The following is a 26,636-nucleotide window of genomic DNA, read 5'->3' on the forward strand; positions in this document are numbered from 1 at the left end:
TATATTTTTCAGTCCTCTTTACTTTCAATCTTTCTTTGGGGACATTATTTAAGATGTTTTTCTTGTATACAGCATATAGATGGGCTTTTATTTTTCATCCAATCTGACAGTCTTTTCCCTTAAGTTAAAGTGCTCTATGTATAATTTAAAGATATAAAGTAATAATTGCATTTGTAATTTAATATAATATTGACTTTCATCTTAATTTTGCCCTTTATTCCATCTTATTCTTTATTCTCTGTTAATTTCTTTAGGAATAATCAAGTTTTTTTTCTTTCTTTCTTCTTCTTCTTTTTTTTTTTTTTTTTTTTTTTGTCTTTTTGCTATTTCTTCAGGCTGCTCCCACGGAATATGGAGGTTCCCAGGCTAGGGGTTGAATAGGAGCTGTAGCCACCGGCCTACGCCAGAGCCACAGCAATGCGCAATCCGAGCCGCGTCTGCAACCTACACCACAGCTCATGGTAATGCCGGATCATTAACCCACTGAGCAAGGGCAGGGACCGAACCCACAACCTCATGGTTCCTAGTTGGATTCATTAACCACTGCACCACGACAGGAACTCCTAATCAAGTTTTTAAAAAAATTTCTACTTCTTCAATAGCTAGTAGGTTATAAATTATTTTATTATTATATTTTGTGTTTATGCTAGAGAGCCTCAAATATATGCTTATTAGAGCATAATGCAAGTAAATTTGCACTTTACCATATCTCAAATAATTCAAATTCTCAATAATATTTGAACTCCATTTAACCTCTGTTATGGGCTGAATGTTTATGTCCCCCTGAAATTTATGTATTGAAGCCCTAACCCCCAATGTGATGATATTAAGTGGTCGGGCCTTTGGGAGATAATTAGGTTTAGATGAGGCCATAATGGTGGAGTCCCCATGATGGAGTTTGTGTCCTTATGAGAAGAGACTAGAGAGCCTCCTCTCAGACTTAGCCTCCAAAACTATAAGAACGTAAACATCTATTGTTTAAGCCACTTAGTCTATGGTATTTTGTTAGAGCAGCCCAAGCTAAGACAACTTCCATGTATTTTTTTTTTTTTTTGCTACACCTCACAAGACCTTGTTATAATTATAAATATTCTTTGGGGTTTGTCCACATCTTTACTCTTTTCAATGATCTTTATTCTTTCCTGAATTTATGTGTCTTTCTGGGATCATTTTCCTCCTGCCTAAAGAACACATATTACCTTGTAGATTTTTTAATGTGAAAATATTTTTATTTTTGCCTTCATTTCTAAAAGGATATTTTCACTAGGTATAAAATTCTAGATTGATAACTTTTAAAAGATATCTAAATACTGTCACCTGACTTCCAGAGATTCTGTCAAAGGGTCTGATGTCAGTCTTACTTTTATTCCTTTGAAAATAAATATATTTTTTTTCCTTCTAAACACTTTAAAGTTATCCTCTTTGGCTTTGGTATTTGGTAGGTTTACTGTGATGTCATAGATATCATGCTTGGAGTTTCAAGACTTTATTAAGTCAGTGGCTTCAGGGCATCTATGAGTTTAGGAATATTCTTGGTCTGTGTTCCTTTGAGAGCACTGAGTCCTAACCACTAGATGATCAGGGACTCTGTGCCCCTTTAAATATCACTACTTTGACTCATTCTTTATGTCATCTTTTCATGGGACCCAAATTATCTGTATTTTAGGCCTTTTTAACTATAGTTCCATATGCCTCTTATTCTCTCTTCTTTGCTATGCTTTTTTGTTTTCCTCTCTGTGATTAGTGAAGGTCAGGATTTTCCAACCTTGGCTCTACACAGATTTTGGGCCAGATAATGTTTTTGTTATTGTGCAGTGCTCTCTTGTGCATTATGGAATATATAGCAGTACCTCTGACCTCTATCCATTAGGTGGCAGTAGCATTCCCCCAGTCAATACAAAAATATCTCCAGACATTCTTAAACATCCCTTGGGGGACCCAGTCACACCTGCATAAGAACCACTTGACCTATTTCACGGTACATTTTAGAGTTAACATATCACTTATAATTCTTGGTTAAACTGCCTTCACCTGAGTCATGAGTTTGCAGATGAGCTCCACCTAGCAGCTTTTCTGGGGTCTTTGTAGAGACTTCTTTACAGAGGACTTTCCTTCAAGGCAAAGGTAAATACTTCAGTAGATTTCCAAGCTTGGGGCACCCATTTCTCACTGGTTCAATGAATGGGGAAGAAGAAGGCCCTTAATACAGCTGACACATTTTGATCCAGAAGTGGTGTCCCAGGGAGCAACAGGTACATTCTGGCGTACATTTCTCAGTACTTTTCCTATCTCCCAAGTATTCAGAGGCCCCTGCCAAAACTTCTCTTTCTTCTGCTCTCTCCATTATGGTTTTGCATCACTCCTCTGGGAATGCCATTCTGTAGAGATCAGACTGTTTGGGCCCTCAAGTGGTGAGAAAACTGTTATTAAATGGGGAACATAAAATGAGCATGGGGCATGGGGTCATGGGACTCTAGGTTCAGCTCTGGGTTATGATTTTGATATAATAACTCAACCTCTCTGGAACCACTTTACCTATTGGAAAACCAGGGACTGATTTACATATTTTGTGCTAACCTAACTTACAGTTCTCTATTTCTTCTTCTATGTTTAGCCTGTACTCCCATGTGTAAAGCTGATAATTTATTTATTACTGCTCTTTTCAGTTCTAGAATTTCTATTTGATTCATTTTTCAGGTGATAGTATCTACCTTTTAGTCTATTTTTGGAACATTTATCATGTGATTTTAATGTCCTTGTTTGGTAATTCCAATATTTATTTCACCAGGAGTTTTTCTGTTGTTCATTTCTTCCTTCTATCTTGACTAGTGATTTTTATTATATTCTGGAGATTATGTGTAAAAAATGGGAACCATTGTGAATGATATCTTTCCCCAGAGAATGTTTATATTTTTCTCTGCCAGTAAGTTAGAGGAGGGACATATCAACTAGATAATAAGTACATACTGAAATGGTTCAATGTTGAGTGTTAACCTTTGTGAAAGTTAGTCTCTTTAGTGTTTTCCCACAATTCTAGGACATCACCATCAATGTCTCAAAGTTATATAATTTAGTTAATCTGTTTCTAAAAATTAGTAGCTTTTAGGTTTTCATTTCATTTAGCATTGATTTCATTTCATTTAGCATTTTGTTTAGCATTACTCCTTTCATTTAGCATTGATTATATTTGTGTTTTTCCAACCAATATAATTCTCGCTTCCAGTAATATCACTCGTAATACAATATATTTAAAATGTTATACTATTGTCTCTGAGATTTTTTTTCTATGACACTGAAACCTTTGGCAATGACAATTATGTGATGACCATTGCTTAGCTAGAAAGTCGTGAGACACATCATAATTTAAACAATGTTAAAATTTGAAAATAGAAGAATACATCTTAAAATGGATGTGACTACACTTAGAACAGTTCCTGGTGAAGAGTAAATGTGAATTATTATTTTTAGAACAGTAGTATCATGATCTAACATACCTTTTAAAAAGACTCTCTCTAAAACTCAATAATAAGAAAATGAACAATCCAATTAAAAACGATCAGAAGAGAAATCTCATCCAAGAAGACATACAGATGGCAAATAAGCATATGAAAAGATGTTCAACATCATATGTCATTAAAGAATTGCAAAGTAGGAGTTTCCATCATGGCTCAGTGGTTAATGAACCCGACTAGTAACCATGAGGTTGCAGGTTCAATCGATGAGGTTGCGGGTTTGATCCGTGGCCTCACTCAGTAGGTTAAGGATCCAGCATTGCCTTAAGTTGTGGTGTAGGTCACAGACATGGCTTTGATCCTGTGTTGCTGTGGCTGTGGTGTAGACTGGAAGCTGTAGCTCCTATTCGACCCCTAGTCTGGGAACCTCCATATGCCATGGGTGTGGCCCTAAAAAGCAAAAAAAAAAAAAAAAAAAAAAAAAAGGCAAAAAAAAAAAAGAATTTCAAATTAAAACAAAATTGAGATACCACTACACACCTAGAACATGAACAACATCAAATACTAAAGAAGGTGTGGAGCAATAGGAATCTCATTCATTGCTGGTAGATATGCAAAATGTTATAGCCCCTTTGGAAGATAGTTTGTCACTTTTTATAAAACAAAACGTATTCTTAAAATATGATCCAGCAGTCACCCTCTTTGGTGTTTATCTAAGTGAGTTAAAAAAAAAAAACTGCCCACAGATGTTTATAGGAACTTTATTCATAATTGCACAAACGTGGAAGCAACCAAAATGTTCTTCAGTAGGTAAATGGATTTAAAAAAAAAAAGGTACATCTAGGCAATGGAATGTGGAATGTTATTCAGTGCTAAAAAGAAATCAACTCATGAAAAAATAGGCTGGTACCTTAAATACATACTGCTAAGAAGAAAAGCCAATTTGAAAAGGTCAATATGAAAAGAAAAAAAATCTGAAAAGGCTACATGCTATAACTCTATCACATTCTAGGAAAGGCAAAACTATGAAGACAGTGAAAAGATCAGTAGCTGCCAGGAGTTGTAGGGGAGGCATGGATGGATAGGCAGTACACAGAGGATTTGTAAGATGGTGAAACTATTCTGTATAATACTGTAATTGTGGCCACACTCTGTTTTGCATTTGTCAATACTCAGAGGATACATAGCAGCAAGACTGAATCCTAGTATAAACTATGGACTTTGAATCATTATGACGTGTTAGTGTAGGTTCATTCATTGTAACAAATGTACCACTCTGGTGTGGGATGTCGATAGTGGGAGAGACTCTGCCTGTGTAGGGCGTGGGATATACTGGAACTCTATACTTCCTGCTCAGTTTTTCTGGGAACCTAAAATTAGTTTATAAAGTCTATTAAAACTGTAAAAAAGAAATATCTAACTGTAATGTAGAGAATAGTTTTAAAGGGTGAGTTCAAGATCAGATAGGAAACTTTTTTTTTCAAGTAAGAAATCATTACTTGAAAAAGAGATGAGTGTGGGAGTGGTGCAGAGTGGTCCAATTCTTGATATGTTTGAAGACATATTAAACAGAATTTTTGATAGATTGGATATGGATTATTAGAGAAAATAGAATTATAAATAAATGCACGATTTAGGTCTCAATGCCAAGGAGAATGGAATTGATATTTATAAAAATGGAGAAGGCAGGAGAAAGAGTTTTATTAGGATGTTGGGTGGGAGAGGAAGGAAGGTCAAGATTATGATTTGGGATATTTAAGTGTCTATTAGATACTAAAAAGTAACATTGCAGTTGCGTACATGGGTCTAGAGTTCTGGGGACACATTTAAAAGAGATCAACATTTGGAAGTCATCAGTGATGAGACAGCACTTCACATCATGAGAATGATCTTGAGGTTACCGGGGCAGTAGGTTTTAGATAGAGGAGAGGGCTGCAGCATAGCTTTGGTGGCCTTCAATGCTAAAGGTTTGGAAAATGGGGAAAAATCAGAAAAGAAGACTGAAAAGGAATAACTCCTTGAATCATGAGAAGGGGTCCTTTAAGCCAAAAAAAAAAAAAAAAAACACCAAAAAACCCCAGAATTATGGAAGGTGTTGCATTCTGCTGCTAAGCTGCATTATGAAACATCTTATATTCTTTTAAGAATACTTGTTTTTGAATTGAATTTCATCACATAGTATTTGAGATTTTCATGTTTTGGTAATTTATAAGTGAAATAGTCATAATTTTCTTTCATTGCTCAGTCATTATTTGTAGATCAATGTTACAATAGCCTCTTGACATCAGCTAATCAAAATTACCTAGGTGAGTGGGGTTGTAAATATACCCCACACTGCCACTTTCCATTCATGTTAAATCACGAATCCTCTTTTGTCTTCAAATGTGTTTCTCACCATTTTTTATTTGTTTTGTGGTTGTAGTTATAAGATTATCAGATCCATGTTTCTCTCCCCTTTTCATAGTTCATCCAGGCTTTAAAGGAAGAATCCAGCAGTGAATTTTTTTTTTAATTGAGAGATAATCGACATCTTTATTGTGTTAAGTCAGACCTCCCATTGATGAAGTAATCTCTCCATTTACTTGGGTTTATTTTATGACTTTTAATAGGGCGTTAAAGTTTTCTCTGCTAAGATGCACATTGTATTAGGCTAATTTCTAAGTAAGTATAATTTAAAAATGGAAAACTATCTGATCTAATTGCTTATTGCTATAATAAAAAATGCTACTGATTTTTCTATGTTTTTCTATGTTCAGAAAGCATGATGAACTCTCATTCTAAAGTTTGTTGATTCTGCTTGAAGTGCAATGTAAATTATTATATCCTCTTATTATATCCTCTTTATAAAAGTACATTTTGACATTTCCCCAATTTTTAAAATGTTTTCCATTAAGAATCATGTTTACTGTTGGCTTTAAGGATATAGCCTTTACGATGTTAAGTATTTCCTTCTAATCTGGTTTGTGATAGTTTTGCAATAAGTGGGTGCTGAACTTCATCTATATGTTTCTAAATCTGCTAATAGGATGAGGTAATTTTTTTCTTTTTGACCATTAAAATGTTAAATTAACGTATTTTCTTATGCTGATTCATGTCACTATTCTTGCCATAAATCTTACTTCATCATTATATAGTTACTTAAATAATACTAGTTTTGTTTATCTAGTATTTGTTTTAAGATTTTGGCAATTATATTCATAAGTCAGGCAGGTATGAAATTATGGGGTTTTTAACAAACTTTTTTGGAGAAGTTTTAAGTTTCAGAAAAATCGAGCAGAAATTACAGAGTTTGCATGTACTGCTTCCGTCTCCCCTAGTTTGCTCTATTATTAACACTTCACATTTATTACGATTAATGAGCCTTATTAATACATTATTATTAAATAGAGTCTATAGTTTCCATTAGGGTTTATTCTTGGTGTTGTACATCCTATAGGTATTGACAAACATATAGTGTCATGTGTCCACCGTTAGAGTATCATACAGAATAGTTTCATGACCTGAAACACCTCAGTATTCCTTCTATTCATCCCTTCCCGTACCTCAAGCCTTGACAACCACTGGGCTTTTACTGTCTCTATAATTTTGTGTTTTCCAGAAAGTGATGTAGTTGGAATTAAATCCTACAGTTTTCAGCCTTTTCAGTTTCGCTTCTTTCATTTAGAAACATATATTTAAGGTTTCTGCATATCTTTCACAGCTTGATAGCTCACTTTTTTTAATTACTGAAAAATATCCCATTGTCTGAATATACCACAGACTGTTTTTTCCATTTATCTATTGAAAGACATGGAATTGTGTATTCGTGTATTGTTCTAATTGAGTTTGAGAAAGTAGGTTGCACTAGAATCTTAAATTTTTTTTTTCTTTTTTCTCCATTTTGGATAACTGGTATAAAACATATTATCTGTGCCTTGAAATTTAGTGAAATGTCCTTTTAATACTATCTGGGTCTTGGGTAAATATCCAGTCAGTGGACAGAAATCATAGTAATTTGAAGAGAAAAAGGAATAATATTAAATGGTAATGAGGAACTGTAAGGAATGCAGAAGTAGTATGTGTACAGACAATTCACTCTTTCTATGGCTAAAGCAGCAAATTTGGAAAACGGATCCCTTGTCTCCACCAAAAGTTGAGATTTAGGCTATTAGAAAGGGTGTGACTATAGCTCTTTGGATGGTGGGAAAAGTTACTTAGGTGCCATAGGACCAGCTGGTTATGAGGAAACTGCCTACTGAGGTATCATAAATTGTGGAACCTGCTTTCTGGGGTCCTTGATGATGGAACTGGATGAGAAGTCAGCCCTGGAGTTCTGCTGAAACTGAATAAGATGCCACCTACCACGGCACCTGGGAGACTCTAGAAAAGGGACTGGGAAGCTGTACACAAGGGTCCTGAATTTGCTAGGTGCTGGCTGAAGTGCTTGCAGAACTCACCAACAGTTTCCTGCTAGATCATGCGTGAGTTTCTTTAAAGTCAGCTGGTTGGAATGTAGAACTTGCCAACAAGTACACACCCCTTATGAAAGTATGCTGAATTCCAGGGGAAGCTAGCTGGGGGGCTGATAGAACTCACTAGAATGCTACCGTGTGGGTACCATTAAAACTTGCTGGGGGAGGGGGGCACTGAATGCTGCAGGATTAGAGAAGAGAAATAAGCACATGGAAACCAGGGAGAGAAGTCCCCTCTCCTGCAGTATTCCTTCACAGCACTCGACTGATAAAGCCTAACGTTATGCCCACTGACAAAGAAGAAAGGTTTATAGGGTCTAGCCCCAGTATCACAAAGCAGGGTAATGAAGGGAGGATTTGGGGCTGAGAGAAAGAAAATTTTAGCTGGTGCAGGGGCTTTATTTTTTGCTAGGAAGAAGGGCAAAAGTAGAGAGAGGTTTCTGTTTGCATTTTTATTAATGTTTGGCTGTTGACGATATATAATTTCTTCTTGTTCCAATTTTGTCATTTGATCTTTTCCCAGGAATTTGTTTGTTAGAGCTGGGCTGTCAAATTTATTGTTGAATAGTTTTCCAAACATTCCTTTAAAATTAATATAAAAATAATGTTAAAAAATCTGTTTATAGTTTTCTTATCCTTTCATAGTCTTTTTTATCTTTTTTGTATTTATTGCTGTTGGTTTGCAAAATGGCCCCTGTACATGGAGGGCAGGGAGAGAATAAAAACAGGGGCAGATCACTTCAGATGGGTAGGTGCCAGGTTTTGGGTTTTTTTGTTTCTTTGTTTTTTGCTTTTTAGGGCTACACCTGAGGCATATGGAGGTTCCCAGGCTAGGGGTTGAAATCGGAGCTGCAGCTGCTGATCTATGCCACAGCCGCCACAAAGCAGTATCTGACACATGCCTGCTGCAACCAACACCACAGCTCATGGCAATGCTGGATCCTTAACCCACTGAGCGAGGCCAGGGATCAAATCCGCATCCTCAAGAATACTAGTTGGGTTACTTACCGCTGAGCCACAATGGGAACTCCTAGGTGCCAGCTTCAGTGAGCAAGAGAATTTATATAACAGACCTGTTAACATACAGCCATAACAGACAGCTATAAAATGAGTAGATCTATACACCTGTTCGCCAAAATCTTAAAAGTTTATGTAGAAGTTTAATCATATATACTGTTCAGAGGATCTCAACAACACATTCTCAAGGAGGCATCCTTGAAAATGGCTCCTTATGTGGGTGGACAGAATGCACATTTCAAAGACAAGGGAGGAGGTAAAGAGCCTCCTATTGCCCGGGTCCATGTCTTGCAGGTCAACTGATGGTCATACCCCCCCCCCCCGTATCTTTTCCAACAATTACAGAGATTGTTAGTGATCACCAAAACAATGTATGTGTTTTCCCAAATTCCTTCATTTTCATTTAGGGTGAGGACATGTGACTATTGGTTGGTCCAAACCAAAGAAAGAGTAGAGAGTAGGACTTCCAGATCAAAGAAGCTAAGAGCCAGTGTTCTCATCCTTCTCTTTCTTCTTCTGTCACAGCTTCCATGGACCCCTGATCACTACTTGAGGAGAATTTTCCTGTGGATTCAACTGACTAGCTATTGTGATGTAAGCAGGTAAAAAAAAAAAACAAAAACCATTTATCATGTTATGCCAATGAGATTTGAGATTTTGTTGTCAGCTACCCTTAATTACCCTAAAACAGCAATGCTTCTCTCCCCCTCTCTCTCTTTCTCTCTTCTTAATCAGTCTTTCTGGAGGTTTATATACTTCAGAAGTCTTTAGAAAAGAAAAATTAGCCTTTGGATTAGTAGAGCACAGTTGATAAAAGCACAGAATATTAGTCAGTGTCTGGTCCTTATTAGCTTTGTGATCTCGGGAAAGATATGCAGTCTCTCTGTGCACTGTTTTACTCATCTGTAAAATGAGAATGAATAATTTTGCTTGTGTCTAAGGGTTGTTGTGAAGATTGAGTGGGTCAGTATATGTAAAGCACTTAGAACAATGTACAGTATGTGCTGTGAACATGTTATCTCTATTTTCTCTATTTTATTAATATCTTTCTTAATCTTCATTACATCTTCTTACTTCTTTGGATTTATTCTTGTTTCTTATCGATTTTTCCCTAGCAATTTTGGGAGTATTTAGCTCACTTACTTATAACCATTCTTGTCATCTGGTAAATGATTTTTAGGATATATTATGCTCCTCACAGTGCTTCCTTCTCTGGTTCCCAGACATTTTGACATGGGGTGCTTTTATGCTCACTCAGCTGTAATTTAGTACTTTTATTTATGAATTTCTCTTTAACTCAAGTGCCACATAGTTGTATGGGGGGAGGCCACAGATACTTGGGGTTTCTATAAGACTTTACATTTGGTCTTGATTCTTAATTTTATTGAATAATAGTTGGAAAACTCTTCAAGATATCACTTCTTTGCAATTTATTGAGGCTTTTTGTGTGTGTGAATCAGTATTCGATTGACTTCTGTGAATGTTTCATGCATGCTTAGAAAATAAAAAGTGTCTGCTCACTGTGTATAAAGTTCACAATATATCTTTTCATTTAGTTATTATTTATAATATATACAAATTTTTAATTTGCTTCCTTAAGCTGTTGGTTTCTGGAACATAAACTTTGAAGATTTCTCCAGCTATAGCCACTGATTTAGTTAGTTATCTTCATGGTTCATCAATTGCTGTTAGAGATTGTGTATATATATTTGTATGTGGTAACATATTCATTATTATCAATCAATTTGATGTTTTGTTCCTAACATATAAGATAAAATTTTATCTATACTCATTTTTTTGCTTTCAATTCTATTCAGTCAGAAATTAATGTGGCTATAGCATACTTCTTTCAGCCATATTTGCCTCATGTGTTATTTTTCACTCTTTTATTTTTTCATCTTGAGTGTGTTCATTGTACATAGATGATTATGAATTGGGGGATAAAGGACACATGCATACTTGTTAAAATATGGGATTGATAAATTGATAAATTTCATATTTATTTAATGAGATATCGAAACTTAATTGAATGAAGGTGGTGAAAACAACCAAGAACAGAAGGATATCTTTGCACATCTGCTTAATTGCTTTGTTTCAGTGTGATGCACTGCTGCAGTGGACACTTTCCATGAAGCTTGTGTCCTGCTAGAGTTGAGTAAAATGGGGATATGGTTACTTCTAGGTGTACTGGTGAAGTGGGAACAGTAGGGATAGTGTTTATGCATGAAGAGCCTTTGGAATAGCCATCTTGGCTCAGTTATTCTCCATTTTCCACACACTGCCCCCAGCACCTGCTCTGGGGAAAATCCCTTGATCCTTTTGAATGCTATTTTATCCATCTCAAAAGTTGATTTTCCTGCTTGTCAAATCATGGGTGGTGATGAGGTAGAAATGTAAAGGAAGTAAGCAGCTACTGGGTCAGATCCAAAGCACACTGACTGGAAACAACAGATATTCATTTAGTTCACAAATGTGTAGGTCATCAATCTAGTCCGGACAGCTCTCCCTCCTGCTCTAACCTGAAATTACTTGTTATCTGGGTATAGTCCATCTTAGGGTGACTTGTTGCATTTGTGGGTCCTTTGGCTGCTGCCTGGAGGAACTTGACTTAGCCCCACTCTGATATTCCTCAAGCAGGCTAGCCTAGGCATACTCTCAAAGGAAAGGCAGAGGTGCAAGAGTCAGGGCAATTTCTATACCCAAGCACTCTTCAAGTCTCTGCATAAGTCAAGTTTGTTACTATCCTTTGGCTAAGGCAAGTCTTGCAGTCAAGCCTACCACCAAAGTAAGGGTTATGCAAAATTATATAGAAAAGGATGTGGATATAGGTAGGAAAAAGTGAGAATATGGACTTTGCATGTTTAAAGTAAAACAATCTTAAACTGAGTTAAAAGCCTTTGGTAAGAAAATATGGAAGTTCTTGTAGTGGCTCAGTGGTTAACGAACCCGACTAATACCCATGAGGACACGGGTTTGATCCCAGGCCTTGCTCAGTGGGGTTAAGAATCTGGCATCGCTGTGAGCTGTGGTGTAGGTTGCAAATGCAGCTTGGATTTGGTGTTGCTGTGGCCGTGGAGTAGGCCGGCAGCTACAGCTCTGATTCGACCCCTAGCCTGGGAACCTCCATATGCCACAGGTATGGCCCTAAAAAGACAAAAAAAAAAAAAAAAAAAAAAAAGAAAAAGAAAAAAAAGATGAGAAATTATAAATATTTATGGGTCATGTGGTATATATGCTAGGCATTTTCTAGTATAATATGTGTTATTATCCTTTACAACACTTCTAAAACATTCTTACCTCTAGGAAATCCTATATTTGGAAGCACCTAGGCATAATTCAATCTTCCTTGAATCACAGAAGTTTTTTATCTGTACTTTAGAATTCTCTCAATCTGAATTGGGAACTCTCAGTATTTCAAAAATTTTTCTATATATTTGGAAATTTAAAATGCTTAGCTGTAGTTGAATTAAATTAAACTAACAGATGCCATAATATAATACTTGCTATGCTCTAAATCAATTAATTATTCAGTGTTGCAGCTTTGTGAAATAAATTCGTTTTTCTATTAAACAGTCTGATTTTAAATTTTGCATGAAATGTTAAATACAAGACAAGACACCATAAATCTCCTAGAAGAGAACATAGGCAAAGCATTCTCTGACATCAACCATACAAATGTTTTCTTAGTAAGTCTCCCAAGGCAATAGAAATAAAAACAAAAATAAACCAATGGGACATAAACTTATAAGCTTTTTCAAAGCAAAGGAAACCATAAAAAAGAAAACAAAAAGACAACCTACAGAATGGGAGACAATAGTTGCAAATGATGCAATTGACAAGGGCTTAATCTCCAAACTATACAAACAACTCTTACAACTCAACAGCAAAGAAACAAACAACCCAATTTAAAAATGGGCAAAAGACCTGAAAAGACTTTTCTCCAAAGAAAACATATGTATGGCCAACAGGCACATGAAAAAAATGCTCAACATTACTAATTATTAACGAAATGCAAATCAAAACTACAATGAGGTACAACCTCACGCAGTCAGAATGGCTGTCATTAATAAGTCTACAAATAACAGGAGTTCCCGTCGTGGCGCAGTGGAAACTAATTTGACTAGCATCCATGAGGATGCAGGTTCGATCCCTGGCCTTGCTCAGTGGGTTGAGGATCTAGCATTGCCGTGAGCTGTGGTGTAGGTCGCACATGCGGCTTGGATCTGCGTTGCTGTGGTTGTGGTGTAGGCCAGTGACTACATCTCTGATTTGACCCCTAGCCTGGGAACCTCCATCCCGCAGGTGTGGCCCTAAGAAGCAAAAAAAAAAGTCTACAAATAACAAATGCTGGAGAGGGTATGGAGAAAAGGGAACCCCTCTACCCTGTTGGCAGGAATATAAATTGGTACAACCACTATGGAAAACAGTATGGAGTTCTTCAGAAAACTAGATATAGATCTGCCATGTGATCCAGCAGTCCTGCTCCTGGGCATCTATCTGGACAAAACTTTCTCTGAAAGAGATACATGCACCCTGTTCATTGCAGCACTATTCACGATAGTTTGGGTATTGCCTTTTATACCAGATAAGCTTGGATGCTATGATGACTCTTAACTTGTGATCACACTTAAGACCGAGAAAATCAGATGATGAGGGAAGACTTTTTTTTCTAGAACAAAGAGAAATGTTGCTGAGTTTTACAAAAATGCATTCTTGTATTATATTTATCTAATTAAATCACTTAATTCATTATCAGACTAGCATATCCCTGATAGGAAATAATATTGGTATTTAAAATATTAGAGGTCCTGAGTCCTCTATAACTGCAGATATTCTAGCAAAAACTTCAATTCTTGCCTGAAATCTTAGAGAAGAAATGTAAGAACTGGGCTAGACTAGAAGATTTCTATCTTTTCCCCAACTCTGAGTCTATAATACTTTGTTAGATTCCTCTTATTTCAAAGATATGAACATTATTATGTCCTAATAATGTCTCAGATGCTATATAGGTAGGCTCTGTGATGGCTCACCTGTGTATTCATACAACATTGAAATCCTCACAGAATTAAGGCATAAGCATTTGTTGAGAGTCGAAAACCAAATTCAAAGACTGTCTTTTCACTTGAATGACCCGTAAATGACTTTGATAAATAAGCACTGTTGCCTTGGTAAATAAAACCTGCAAATTAAATACTGTTTTATTTCCTTTGGTATTTTCTCAATGGTGTAGAAAATTTGTCTTATCTTCCACTAAATTTAATGTGGCAGATTGGTGTTACTTCTTGAGTGCAATGAATATTATTTACCTAGAAGAGGAAAGTTGGTCAGGCAAGCTTTTTGAAAACATTAGCCTCATTCGGTTGTTTTATTAATAATTATTTACTGAGAGCCTATATGGAAGAGAGAGTGCTTAGAACAAGAAAAACAAAGATGATTAAAATCTGCTTCTTGTCCTTGAAGATCTTAAAATTTTATAGGAGAGGTAATCAAGGGATAGATACTACAATATTGAAAAAAAATCGGTGCTTAATTATACATGTAGGGCAATGGGAGCACAGAGGGGGACACTTAGCCCAATGGTCAGGGGAGGCTTCTTGAAGTAAATAAAATCTGAATTGAGGAATGAAAAGCAGGATTAGGGGCTGCAAGCTTTTGTGTATAGAACAAGCCAAGGATGATGATTAGGTTTATGTGTCAACTTGACTGGGCCATGGAGTACCCAGACATTGGGTCAAACATTCTAAATGTGAGTGTGACGTTGTTTCTGGATGAGATTAATGTCTGAATCAGTAGACTGAGTAAAACAAATTCCACTCCCTAATGTGGGTGGGCCCTGCCCAGTCAATTGAAGATCTGAATAGAAAAAAAAGGCTGAATAAGAGGGAATTCTTCCTTTTGACTGATTGAACTGGGATATTGTCTTTTCCTGCCTTTGGACTTGAAATGAAAATCAGCCCTTGTTTCTTAAGTCTGCTGACTTTCAGACTAAACCTTACACTATTGATCCTCCTTCTGGTTCTTAGGGCTTCAGACCTCAGACTCAGAGTGGAACTATGTGATCTGCCCTCCACTTGGGTCTCTAGCTTACCAATTGCAGATCTTAGAACTTTTTAGCCTCCATAATTGCATGAGCTGATAAAATATTATAATACACATGGTATTATATATATAGTATGTTACATAGAACTATAATGTAAATATAATTATCTATATGCATACATTTATGTTTCTCTGGAAAACCCTGACTACTTATGCATCAAAGAATGCCACCATCTCTAGTCATACTACTGACTTTCAAAACTGTAAGAGTAAATTTGTATTATTTTAAGCTATAAGATTTATGGAAATTTGTTACAGCATCAGTAGGAAACTAATGCAACTAATAAAATAGACAGACACATGTCAAGATTGATCATGGGAGTTCCCTTTGTGGCTCAGTGGTTAACGAACCCAAGTAGTATCCATGAGGAAGTGCGTTCGATCCCTGGCCTTGCCCAGTGGGTTAAGGATCTGGTGTTGCCATGAGCTGTGGTGTAGGTCACAGACGAGGCTCTGATCCAGCATTGCTGTGGCTGTGGTGTAGGCCAGCAGCAATAGCTCTGATTTAACCCCTAGCCTGGATAGTTCCATAGGCTGCTTATGCAGCCCTAAGGGAAAAAAAAAAAAAAAAGGATTGATTATGGACAAAAGAGAGGTAGAACAAATGTACAGCAATAAGAATGATTTAAAAAAATAGGAAATAACTATAAGTGCCATAGATATTAAAATACAGTAAGAGGATATTATTATGAACAGCTTTGTAAAAACTAATTTGAAATATTTGGTTAAGAAAAAAATCCTGGAAAAATTATTACTAAAACTGACTCAGAAAGAAATGAAAAACTTGAACCGTGATATAACCATTAAAGTAACTGAACAAATAGCTAATTATTTCCCACAAAGATCTACTAAATGTTCAAGAAAAATTTTCAGTCCCACACAAATTATTCCTGAGTGTAAAAAAAAAAAAAGGAACACTACTGAGTGCATTTAGTGGGATTATCCTAACTTTGATACAAAAACATTACAAAGACAGAATGATAAAGAAAAATTATAGGTCAGCTTAACTTTGGAACATAAATGCAAAATTGTAAATAATTATTAGTAATTAAATCCAGATATCCATTAACAAGAAAATATGTCATGATCAAAATGAGTTAATTGCAAGGAATAAAAGTTGGATTAATGTTAGAAAATCAACATGAAACTAACAGGAGAGAAATAATAAATCATAAAAGCATTTCATTAGCCGTAGGAAAAGTATTAGGTATAATTCAATACTTATTCATTAAAAAGTAGTAATTAGAAGGGCCTTTCAGGAAGCCAATACACCATACTTAAAAGAACACAGAAAATGTCATATATAATGGGAAATAGTTAATCACTTCCTTTAAATTAGGAGTAAGAAAAGTATAGCTATAATTACTCCTTCTATTCAACATTTTATGAACCCCTGACCAATATAGTAAGATGAGAATGACTTTTAATTTATGGATTTAAAAGGAAGAAATAAGCCTTTCATTATTTTCTGACGATAATATTGGCTCTGTTGAAAACGCAAAAGAATATACGGAAAATTATAAGTAATTTAGCAAGTTTAGTAGGTACAAAAATCAATATAAAATCAACTATTGTTCTACACAACACTACCAGTTAGAAATATTTTCTTAAATGTACAATAGTGCCAATAAAAATACAAATAGAAACAAATTTAACAAAAGATGTAAAACACCTTTAAGAAGAAAGTTATGAAATTCTGAACAACATTGAAGAAAACTGTAATTGAGTAGCATACTATATCCATGAATAAGAAGACTCAGTATCCTAAAGTTGACAATTCTTTCCAAATCCTTCTATCAGTTGAGAAAAATTTCAGTCATTGATATGTGGGATTTTAAGTGTTTGTTAAAGTGTCTTACCCCTTTATCCCCAAAGTGATATTTTTGACAAAGTATTTTCACCCCACTTTATGAAATTATAATCATATTGTTCTTAATACATGGTTAAAAACTTTAAATATAAAATTTGTAAATATAAAACTTGGTTTTGAACATGTATTTGAGGAGAATATTTTAAAGGTAAAATTGTTTATACCTGAAAGTAAATTGCTTTAAACAAGTTATCTGTATTAGTAAGAAAATATAAGAATCTATACTCATACTTCTTTTAGCTGTAAAAGTTTTGCTATTCAAATACAGCCTTCTGAGTATCCAATCTCTTGTGGCTCTCTAGAAAAATGATAAACATAATTTTCTTTGGAACACTACCCACAGACTGTGAGATGATTCCAATCTCTCTTTTTTATAATTATTACTCAATGACTTTATTACATTTATAGTTGCACAATGATCATCACAATCCAATTTTAGAGGATTTCCATCCCACAACCCCAGCACATCCCCTCACCCCACAAACTGTCTCCTTTGGAAACCGTTAAGCTTTTCAAAGTCTGTGAGGCAGTATCTGTTCTGCAAAGAAGTTCAGTCTGTCCTTTTTTCAGATTCCACATGCCAGTGAAAGCATTGGATGTTGGTGCCTCACCGTCTGACTGACCTCACTTAGCGTGATACCTTCTAGGTCCATCCATGTTGCTAAAAATGCCGGTATTTCATTCCGTTTAATGGCTGCGTAACATTCCATTGTGTATACGTACCACATCTTCTGGATCCACTCCTCTGTCAATGGGCATTTAGGTTGTTTCCATGTCTTGGCTACTGAAAAGAGTGCTGCAATGAACACTGGAGTACATGTGTCTTTGCGAGTCGTGGTTTTCTCTGGATGGATGCCCGGGAGTGGGATTGCTGGGTCAAATGGTAGTTCTATGTTTAGTTTTCTGAGGCATCTCCATACTGCTTTCCACAGTGGTTGCACCAATTGACAATCCCACCAACAGTGTACTAGGGTTCCCTTTTCTCCACACTCTCTCCAGCACTTAATTGTTTGTAGACTTTTGGATGATGGCCATTCTGGCTGGTGTAAGGTGGGTACCTCAGAGTGCTTTTGATTTGCATTTCTCTAATAATGGGTGATGTTGAACATCTTTTCATGTGCCTTTTTGGCCATCTGTCTGTCTTCTTTGGAGAATTGTCTGTTTAGATCTGCCGCCCATTTTTGGATGGGGTTGTTTGTTTTTTTGGTATTGAGCTGCAGAAGGTGTTTACAAATTTTGGAGATGAATCCCTTGTCAGTCGATTCATCTGCAAAGATTTTCTCCCACTCTGTGGGTTGTCTTTTCGTTTTGTTTAGGGTTTCCTTTGCTGTGCAGAAACTTTGAAGTTTGAGTAGGTCCCATTTGTTTATTTTTGTTTTTGTTGTCAATACTCTGAGAGGTGGATCTGAGAAGATGCTGCTGTCGTTTATGTCAGAGAGTGTTTGGCCTATGTTTTCCTCGAAGAGTTTCAGAGTGTCTGGTCTTAAATCCAGGCCTTTAGTCCATTTTGAGTTTATCTGGGGGTATGGTGTTAAGGAGCGTTCTAATGTCATTCTTTTCCATGTGGCTGCCCAGTTTTCCCAGCACCACTTATTGAACAGGCTCTCTTTTCTCCATTGTATATTCGGGCCTCCTTTGTCATACGTTAGTTGGCTGTAGGTGCGTGGGTTTAATTCTGGGCTCTCTATCCTGTTCCACTGACCTATAGTTCTGTCTTTGTGCCACTACCACACGGTTTTGATGATTGTTGCTTTGTAGGATAGTCTGAAGTCCGGGAGCCTGACTCCTCCAGCTCCATTTTTCCTTTTCAGGATGTCCTTGGCTATTCTGGGTCTTCTGTGCTTCCGAACAAACTTTGAACTATTTTGTTTGAGTTCTGTGAAAAATGTCCTTGGTAATTTGACAGGGATTGCATTGAATCTATAGATTGCCTTGGGTAGCATAGTCATTTTGATAATATTAACTCTTCCAATCCAAGAGCATGGAATGTCTTTCCATCTGTTTGTGTCATCTTTGATTTCTTTCATCAGTGTCTTACGGTTTTCAGAGTACAGGTCTTTTGTCTCTTTAGGTAGGTTTACTCCTGGGTATTTTATTCTTTTGGATGCCACGGTCAACGGGATTGCTTCCCTAATTTCTCTTTCTGGTCTTTCGCTGTTAGTGTGTAGAAATGCCGTCAATTCCTGCGTATTAATGTTGTACCCTGCGACTTTGCCAGATTCATGGACGAGCTCTAAGAGTTTTCTGGTAGAGTCTTTAGGATTCTCTGGGTATAGTATCATGTCATCTGCAAATGGTGATAGTTTTACTCTTCCTTTCCAATTTGGATTCCTTTTATCTCTTTTACTTCTCTGATTGCTGCGGCTAGGACTTCCAAAACTATGTTGAAGAGTAGTTGGATAGTAGTGGTGAGAGCGGACATCCTTGTCTTGTTCCTGATCTCAGCGGGAATTCTTCCAACTTTTTCCCATTGAGAATGACGTTAGTGGTGGGTTTGTCATCACGGCTTTCATTATGTTGAGGTAGGTTCCCTCTGTGCCCACTTTCTGAAGGGTTTTTATCAGAAACGGGTGTTGGATTTTGTCAAAGGCTTTTTCTGTGTCTATCGAGAGGATCATATGGTTTTTATTCTTCAGTTTGTTAATGTGGTGTATCACACTGAAGGATTTGCGGATATTGAAGAACCCTTGCACCCCTGGGATAAATCCCACTTGATCGTGATGTACAATCCTTTTCGTGTATTGTTGGAGGTGGTTTGCTAGTATTTTGTTGAGGACTTTTGCATCGATGTTCATCAGTGAAAGTGGCCTGTAGTTTTCTTTTGTTGTGGTATCTTTGTCTGGTTTTGGTACCAGGGTGATGGTGGCCTCATAGAATGAGTTTGGGAGTATCCCTTCCTCTGCAGTTTTTTTTGGAATAGTTTCAGAAGGAGGGGTGTTAGCTCTTCTCTAAATGTTTGATAGAATTTGCCTGTGAAGCCATCTGGTTCTGCACTTTTGTTTGTTGCAAGTTTTTTAATCACAGTTTCTTTTTTTTTTTTTTTTTTTTGCTATTTCTTGGGCCGCTCCTGCGGCATATGGAGGTTCCCAGGCTAGGGGTTGAATCAGAGCTGCAGCCACCAGCCTACGCCAGAGCCACAGCAATGCTGGATCCGAGCCGCGTCTGCAACCTACACCACAGCTCAGGGCAACGCCGGATCGTTAACCCACTGAGCAAGGGCAGGGACCGAACCCGCAACCTCATGGTTCCTAGTCGGATTCGTTAACCACTGCGCCACGACGGGAACTCCTAATCACAGTTTCAATTTCAGTTGTTGTGACTGGTCCCTTCATCTTTTCTGTTTCCTGTTGGTTTAGTCTTGGAAGGTTGTACCTTTCTAAGAATTTGCCCATTTCTTCTAGGTTTTCCGTTTGGTTGGATTTGTAGCCCAGGATGTGATCAATCTTAGAGAATGTTCCATGTGCACTTGAGAAGAATGTGTATTCTGCTGCTTTTGGATGGAATGTCCTATAAATACCTATTAAGTCCATCTGGTCTAATGCTTCGTTCAGGGCCTGTGTCTCCTTATTGATTTTCTGTCTGGATGATCTGTCCATTGCTGTAAGGGGGGTGTTAAAGTCCCCCACTATTATTGTGTTACTGTCGATTTCTCCTCCCTCATACATTGCGGTGAACCTATGTTGGGTGTGTACATACTTAAAATTGTTATATCTTCTTGGAGTGATCCTTTGATCACTAGGCAGTGACCTTCCTTGTCCCTTAAGATATTCTTCATTTTAACGTCTATTTTGTCTGATATGAGTATTGCTACTCCAGCTTTCTTCTGATTCCCGTTTGCACAGAGTATTTTCTTCCATCCTCTCACTTTCAATTTGTATGTGTCCCTAGAAGTGAAGTGGGTCTCTTGAAGACAGCACATGTATGGGTCGTTTTTGTATCCATTCAGCCAGTCTACGTCTTTTGGTTGGGGCATTTAGTCCGTTAACATTTAAGGTACTTATTGATGTGTATGTTCTTATTGCCATTTTATTCATAGCTTTGGATTTGTTTTTGTTGCTCTTTATTCTTCCCTTCTTCTCTTGTTCTCTCCTCTTGTGGTTTGATGACTCTCTTTAGTGTTGTACTTGCGTTGATTTTTCTTATTTGTTTGTGTATCAGTGGTAGATTTCTGGTTTGCAGTTATCCTGAAGTTTTGATACAAGAGTCTCTCTACATTTGAGATTGTTTTAAGTTGTTGGTCTCTTAATTGCAAGTGCATCTCCAGTGTCCTGCATGTGTACCCTCCTCTTACTCATGAGTTCTGATTTTGGTGGCATAATTGTGCGTGGATGATTTTGTATCTTTACTGTATATATACCTTTACTGGTGAGCCTTGTCATTTGCGGTATTTTGGTTTCCTGCTGTGGCCTTTTCTTTTCTGCCTAGAGAAGTTCTTTTCGTATTTGTTGTAAAGCTGGTTTCGTGCTGCTGAATTCTCTCAGCTTTTGCTTATCTGTGAAGCTTTTGATTTCTCCTTCCAATCTGAATGAGAGCCTTGCTGGGTAAAGTAAGCTTGGTTGGAGGTTTTTTCCCTTTCATCACGTGAAGTATATCATGCCACTCCCTTCTGGCCTGCAGAGTTTCTGCTGAAAAATCTGTCCATAACCGTATCGGGGCTCCCTTGTGTGTGTTATTTGTTTCTTTTCCCTAGCTGCTTTCAATGTTTTCTCTTTGTCTTTAATTTTGGTCAGTTTGATTAACATGTGTCTCGGTGTACTCCTCCTTGGGTTTATTTTATGTGGTGCTCATTGTGCTTCACGGATTTGAGGGAGTGGTTCCTTTCCCATGTTAGGGGTGTTTTCGGCTATTATCGCTTAGAATATCTTCTTCTGTCCCCTCCTCTCTCTCTCTTCTCCTTCTGGCACCCCTATGATATGGATGTTGGTGCGTTTAACGTTGTCCCAGAGTTCTCTGAGACTCTCTTCACTTGTTGTCAATCTTTTTTCGCTTTTCTGTTCCATGTGCGTAATTGCCACTAATCTGTCCTCCGCCTCGCTTATTCGTTCTTCCGCCTCCTGTATTCTGCTGTTAGCTGCAGCTAGTGAATTTTTTATTTCAGTTATTGTATTTTGCATCTCTTCTTATTTAAGTTTTATATCTTGTATCTCTTTGCTCAGTGTTTCCTCTAAGTTACCCATCTTTGCCTCCAGTTTATTTCCAATGTCTTGCATCATCTTCAGCATCAACAGTCTAAAGTCTTTTTCCTGGAGGCTGAGAATCTCCTGATCACTTGGCTGATTTTCTGGGGGTTTTTCTCTCTCCCTCATCTGAGTTCTCACTTGCTGTCTTTTCATTTTTATAGGTTTGTGGTGTGGTGACCTTTTTACAGATAATAGAGTTGTTGCCTCTCTTACTTCTGGTGTCTGCCCCCCTTGTGGCTGAAGTTGGTATGGGGGGCTTGCTGTAGGCTTCCTGATGGGAGGGGCTGATGCCTGCCCCCTGGTAGGTGGAGCTGATTCCTATCCCTCTGGTGGGTGGGGCTTTGTCTCTGGAGGAGATTAGGGGTGGCTCTGTGCCTGGGGGGGGGGGCTCTTTGGGCAGCCTGTTATTGATGGCAGGGCTGTGATCCCACTTGGATTGTTGTTTGGCTTGGGGTTCTCAGCGCTGATGGGTGGGGCCAGATTTTCCCAAAATGGCCACCTCCAGGGAAAGGCACGCTGCTGAATATTCCCGAGGGCTTTGCTTCCAATGTCCTTCCCCCACAACAAGCCACATTCACCCCCCGTTTTCCGAGGAGGTCCTCCAAGAATTGCGGTCAAGTTTGACCCAGATTCCTATGGAGACTCTGCTTTGCCCTGGGACCCAGTGCACGTGAAAGTCTGTGTGTGCCTTTTAAGAATGGGGTCTCCGTTTCCCCCAGTCTTGTGGAGCTCCTGCACACAAGCCCCACCGGCCTTCAATGCCAGATGCTCTGGGGGCTCTTTCTCCCAGTGCCAGATCCCCACTCGTGGGAGTTTGATGTGGGCTCAGAACTCTCACTCCCGTAGGTGAGTCTCTGTGAGTGAGCCAGTTACTTTCCAGCCTGTGGGGCTTCCCGCCCAGGAGGTATGGGGTCGGTTATATCATGTAATCGCCCCTCCTACCTCTTGATGTGGCCTCCTCTTTGTCTTCTGGTGTAGGATGTTTTTTGAAAGTTTTCGGTCCATTTGGTTGAAGATTGCTCAGCATTTGGTTGTAAATTTTGTTGTTTTTAGGAGAGAAGTTGAGCTCCAGTCCTTTTTTAAATGCCTTCTTAATCCCATACCTTCAATCTGTTTTTGAAGACTGGAAAAAACAAATCTTGCTAGGAAATGTCACACTATTCACTCCTGATGGGAGTCAGCAGTAGTGAGGCAAGTTCAATAATTACTATATTTTTAAAAAGGAGGTTTGTCTTTGGGTTCAAAGTAAGTCAAAATTTTAAGGTTTTGAGAAAACAATGCATGAGAATAGCTTTCTGACCTTGCATACAGAAACATTTCTTAAAGAAGACATAAAAAACCAGGTCATAATTTGGAAGATAAATCAAATTGATACCATTAAAAATAGCACCTATTCATCAAAACAAACCAGAACAGTGGTGCAAGACAAACCACAGACTGTAATAATTAGGCCTCAAAATATATAAATAACTTCTATAAATTCTAGGAAAATGGCAAAAGACTAGGATAGCCCTTTGTAAAAGAGGCATCTTGAGTGCAAACAAACATATGAAAGTTTCATTAGTGATTAGTTTATTCCATTCATTATTAGGTCACTAATCTTGGGCTGCCAAAAATGTAAAAGTCTGGCAATGTAAAGCGATGGTAAGAATATAGAGTTAAAAGAACATTCAGACACTGACATTTGGAGTGTATGTTGGTATAAACATATTGGAAAATTCTTTGGCAGTATCTAGTACATTTGAGCATCACATATCAAGCAAGCCAGCAAATCCATTCCTAGGTAGACATCCCAGATAAACATTTTCACATGGGCACCAGTGGCCATAGACAATAATTTTATAGTGGAGTCTTGAATAGCAGAAATACTGGAAGCAGAACAGATGTCCGTCAACAATAGAGTGGGTAAAGCACCTGAGATGAATTTAAAAAAATGGTTACTCTAAGATAGTGCAAAGAGATGTATGTCAGCATCAAGGAATAGTATGGGAGAAACTCGGGAAAATAGTGCATGATTCCAAGCGATATGTACAAATAAACTGCATTATTATTTATGCATATAAGCATATGTGTTACAACTTCAGATAAGAGCAAGGGAATTAAAAACATAGCAATCAGGATTTTGATTACCTTTGTGAAGGAGACTAAGGAGTGAGACACAGGAGAGACACACAGGAAACCTCTAGGTTATAGGCAATATTCTTTGCTTAAGCTGACTGGTGAGCCCATAGCTATTTTATTGTTGTTTATATTTTACTGTTTTTGAAACATGTTTTATAAATCTTTTGAATTTGTTCAATAATTATTACATTTTTTTAAAAGTAGGTGTATCTTGCCGTTCGCTTCGCATAGGTAGGCAGAGGGAACAGCGTTTACTGAGGCATGGAAGTCCAATGCTTGAGGAAGGATATAAAGAGGTATTAAAGGAGTGTGTATTGTGAGTGAGGTGAGGACAGATGGAAGCAAATCCGCAGAGGTGGATATGAGTTAGGGACTTACTAGCAAGTACAGAGCTTCTGCTTTCTGCTGCAAGTGATCAAAAATGTTGTGAAGAGATTTTAAACAGAGAATAACAGTCACAGTGCTTTGTACCTAAAACACAGTGACACAGTGTAGAGATGTGGCTCTCAATGCTGACTGCATAACAAAAATCACAGAGGGAGTCCTTTAAAAATGCAGGGCCTGGAGTTCCCGTCGTGGCGCAGTGGTTAACGAATCTGACTAGGAACCATGAGGTTGCGTGTTCGGTCCCTGCCCTTGCTCAGTGGGTTGACGATCTGGCATTGCTGTGAGCTGTGGTGTAGCTTGCAGACACGGCTCGGATCCCGCATTGCTGTGGCTCTGGCGTAGGCCAGTGGCTACAGCTCCGTTTGGACCCCTAGCCTGGGAATCTCCACATGCTGCGGGAGTGGCCCAAGAAATAGCAAAAAGACAAAAAAAATAAATAAATAAAATAAATAAATAAATAAAAATAAAAATGCAGGGCCTGGGCTCCACCCCAGATGGAACTCTGGTATCGTTAGTTGGAAATGGATCTTGGGCTCAGATGTCACCAGGTGAAGAGAATGGATTTGAGGGGGACAATAATGATGGTGATTGTGATAGGCTGACTTTCAAAGGGGCTTTTAGTAATTTTTGCTACCTGGTAGTATGATTTCACTCATGCTTGTATGAAAACTGCTCCCCTTGAATGTGGGCTGGACCTAGTGAATTGCTTCAAATTAATCCAATATGGCAGAGGTGATGGAATGTCACCTCTGAGATTTTTATTACAGAAGATTCTGGCTCTGTCATTAGCTCCTCCTCTCTCTGTCTCTTTCTTGATTGCTCCCTCTGATGAAATCAGCTGCTGTGTTGTGAGCTGTTACATCTGGGGAGGCCCATGTGGCAAGGAACTGAGGGGAGCCTCTGGCCAGTGGCCCACAAGAAACTGAATTCTGCTTACAGCCACATAAATGAGCTTGAATTTGATCCTCCCCCCAGCCAAATCTTGAGATGAGTGCAGCCTTAGTGGACACCTTGGTTGCAAAATGAAAGACCCTGAATCAGAGGACCCAGTTAAGCTGCACCCAGATTCCTGCCCCAGAGAGAATGTGAAGTAATAAATGTTGTTACTCTGAGTGACTACATTTTGGGGCAATGCGTTATGAAGTGGTGTATTACTGATAGGGTAATGATAGTTGTGGTAGATAGAATAATGTTCCCCCCTCCCCCAAAGATGTCCATATCTTCCTTTCTGGAACTTGTGGGAATGTTACATGATGAAGGGGACATTTAATTTGCTAATCATCTGACCTTGAGAAAGGGAGATTATTCCACTGGGCCCAAGGGTCCTTAGAAGGAAAAGGGGATGTGGAAAAGGCCATGTCAGAGTGATGCAGTGGTGCATTGCTAGCTTTAAAGATGGAACGAAGCCACAAGCCAAGATATGTGGGGGGTCCCTAAAACTGGAAAAAGCAGGGAAACAGATTCTTCTGTATAGCACATATTGCCCTAGTCCTACTGACACCATTGTTTTAGCCCTGTGAGACTCATTCTGGACTTCTTAGCTCCAGAACTGTAAAATACTTTTGTGTTGTTTTAAGCCAAGTTTGTGATAATTTACTGCAATAAGAAATTAATGCAGGAGTTCCTGTCATGGCGCAGCAGAAACGAATCTGACTAGGAACCATGAGGTTGCAGGTTCGATCCCCGGCCGGCCATGCTCAGTGGGTTAAGGATCTGGCCTTGCTGTGAGCTGTGGGGTAGGTTGCAGATGCGGCTTGGATCTGGCGTTGCTGTGGCTCTAGCGTAGGACAGCGGCTACAGCTTGGATTAGACCCCTAGCCTGGGAACCTTCATATGCCACGGATGTGGCCCTAAAAAAGACAAAAAGACAAAAAAAAAAAAAGAAAAAAAGAAAAAAAATAAATTAATGCAATGATTCTAATGATAATAATAATGATGATAAGAATATCATCACCATTTATTCAGTGCTTACTGTATTCCTGGAAACGTGTTACAAGGTTTGGGATGCCCAAACATCCATAGGTGATCGGCACTTTCTCATTCTTATTGCTGTCACCAA

At 38.1% G+C, this 26,636-nt stretch overlaps 1 long non-coding RNA gene across 1 annotated transcript in view; it reads left to right on the top strand.

The window, feature by feature from the left end:
- Positions 1-26,636, top strand: part of LOC102165543 — a 603,985-nt gene that overhangs the window by 156,535 nt on the left and 420,814 nt on the right. The window contains exon 2 of the long non-coding RNA XR_002343107.1: positions 9,446-9,522. This is a non-coding gene — a long non-coding RNA (uncharacterized LOC102165543). The remainder of the gene's footprint in view (positions 1-9,445; positions 9,523-26,636) is intronic.

The sequence above is a fragment of the Sus scrofa genome, chromosome 4 (assembly GCF_000003025.6).
Source record: "Sus scrofa isolate TJ Tabasco breed Duroc chromosome 4, Sscrofa11.1, whole genome shotgun sequence".
NCBI lineage: Eukaryota > Metazoa > Chordata > Mammalia > Artiodactyla > Suidae > Sus > Sus scrofa.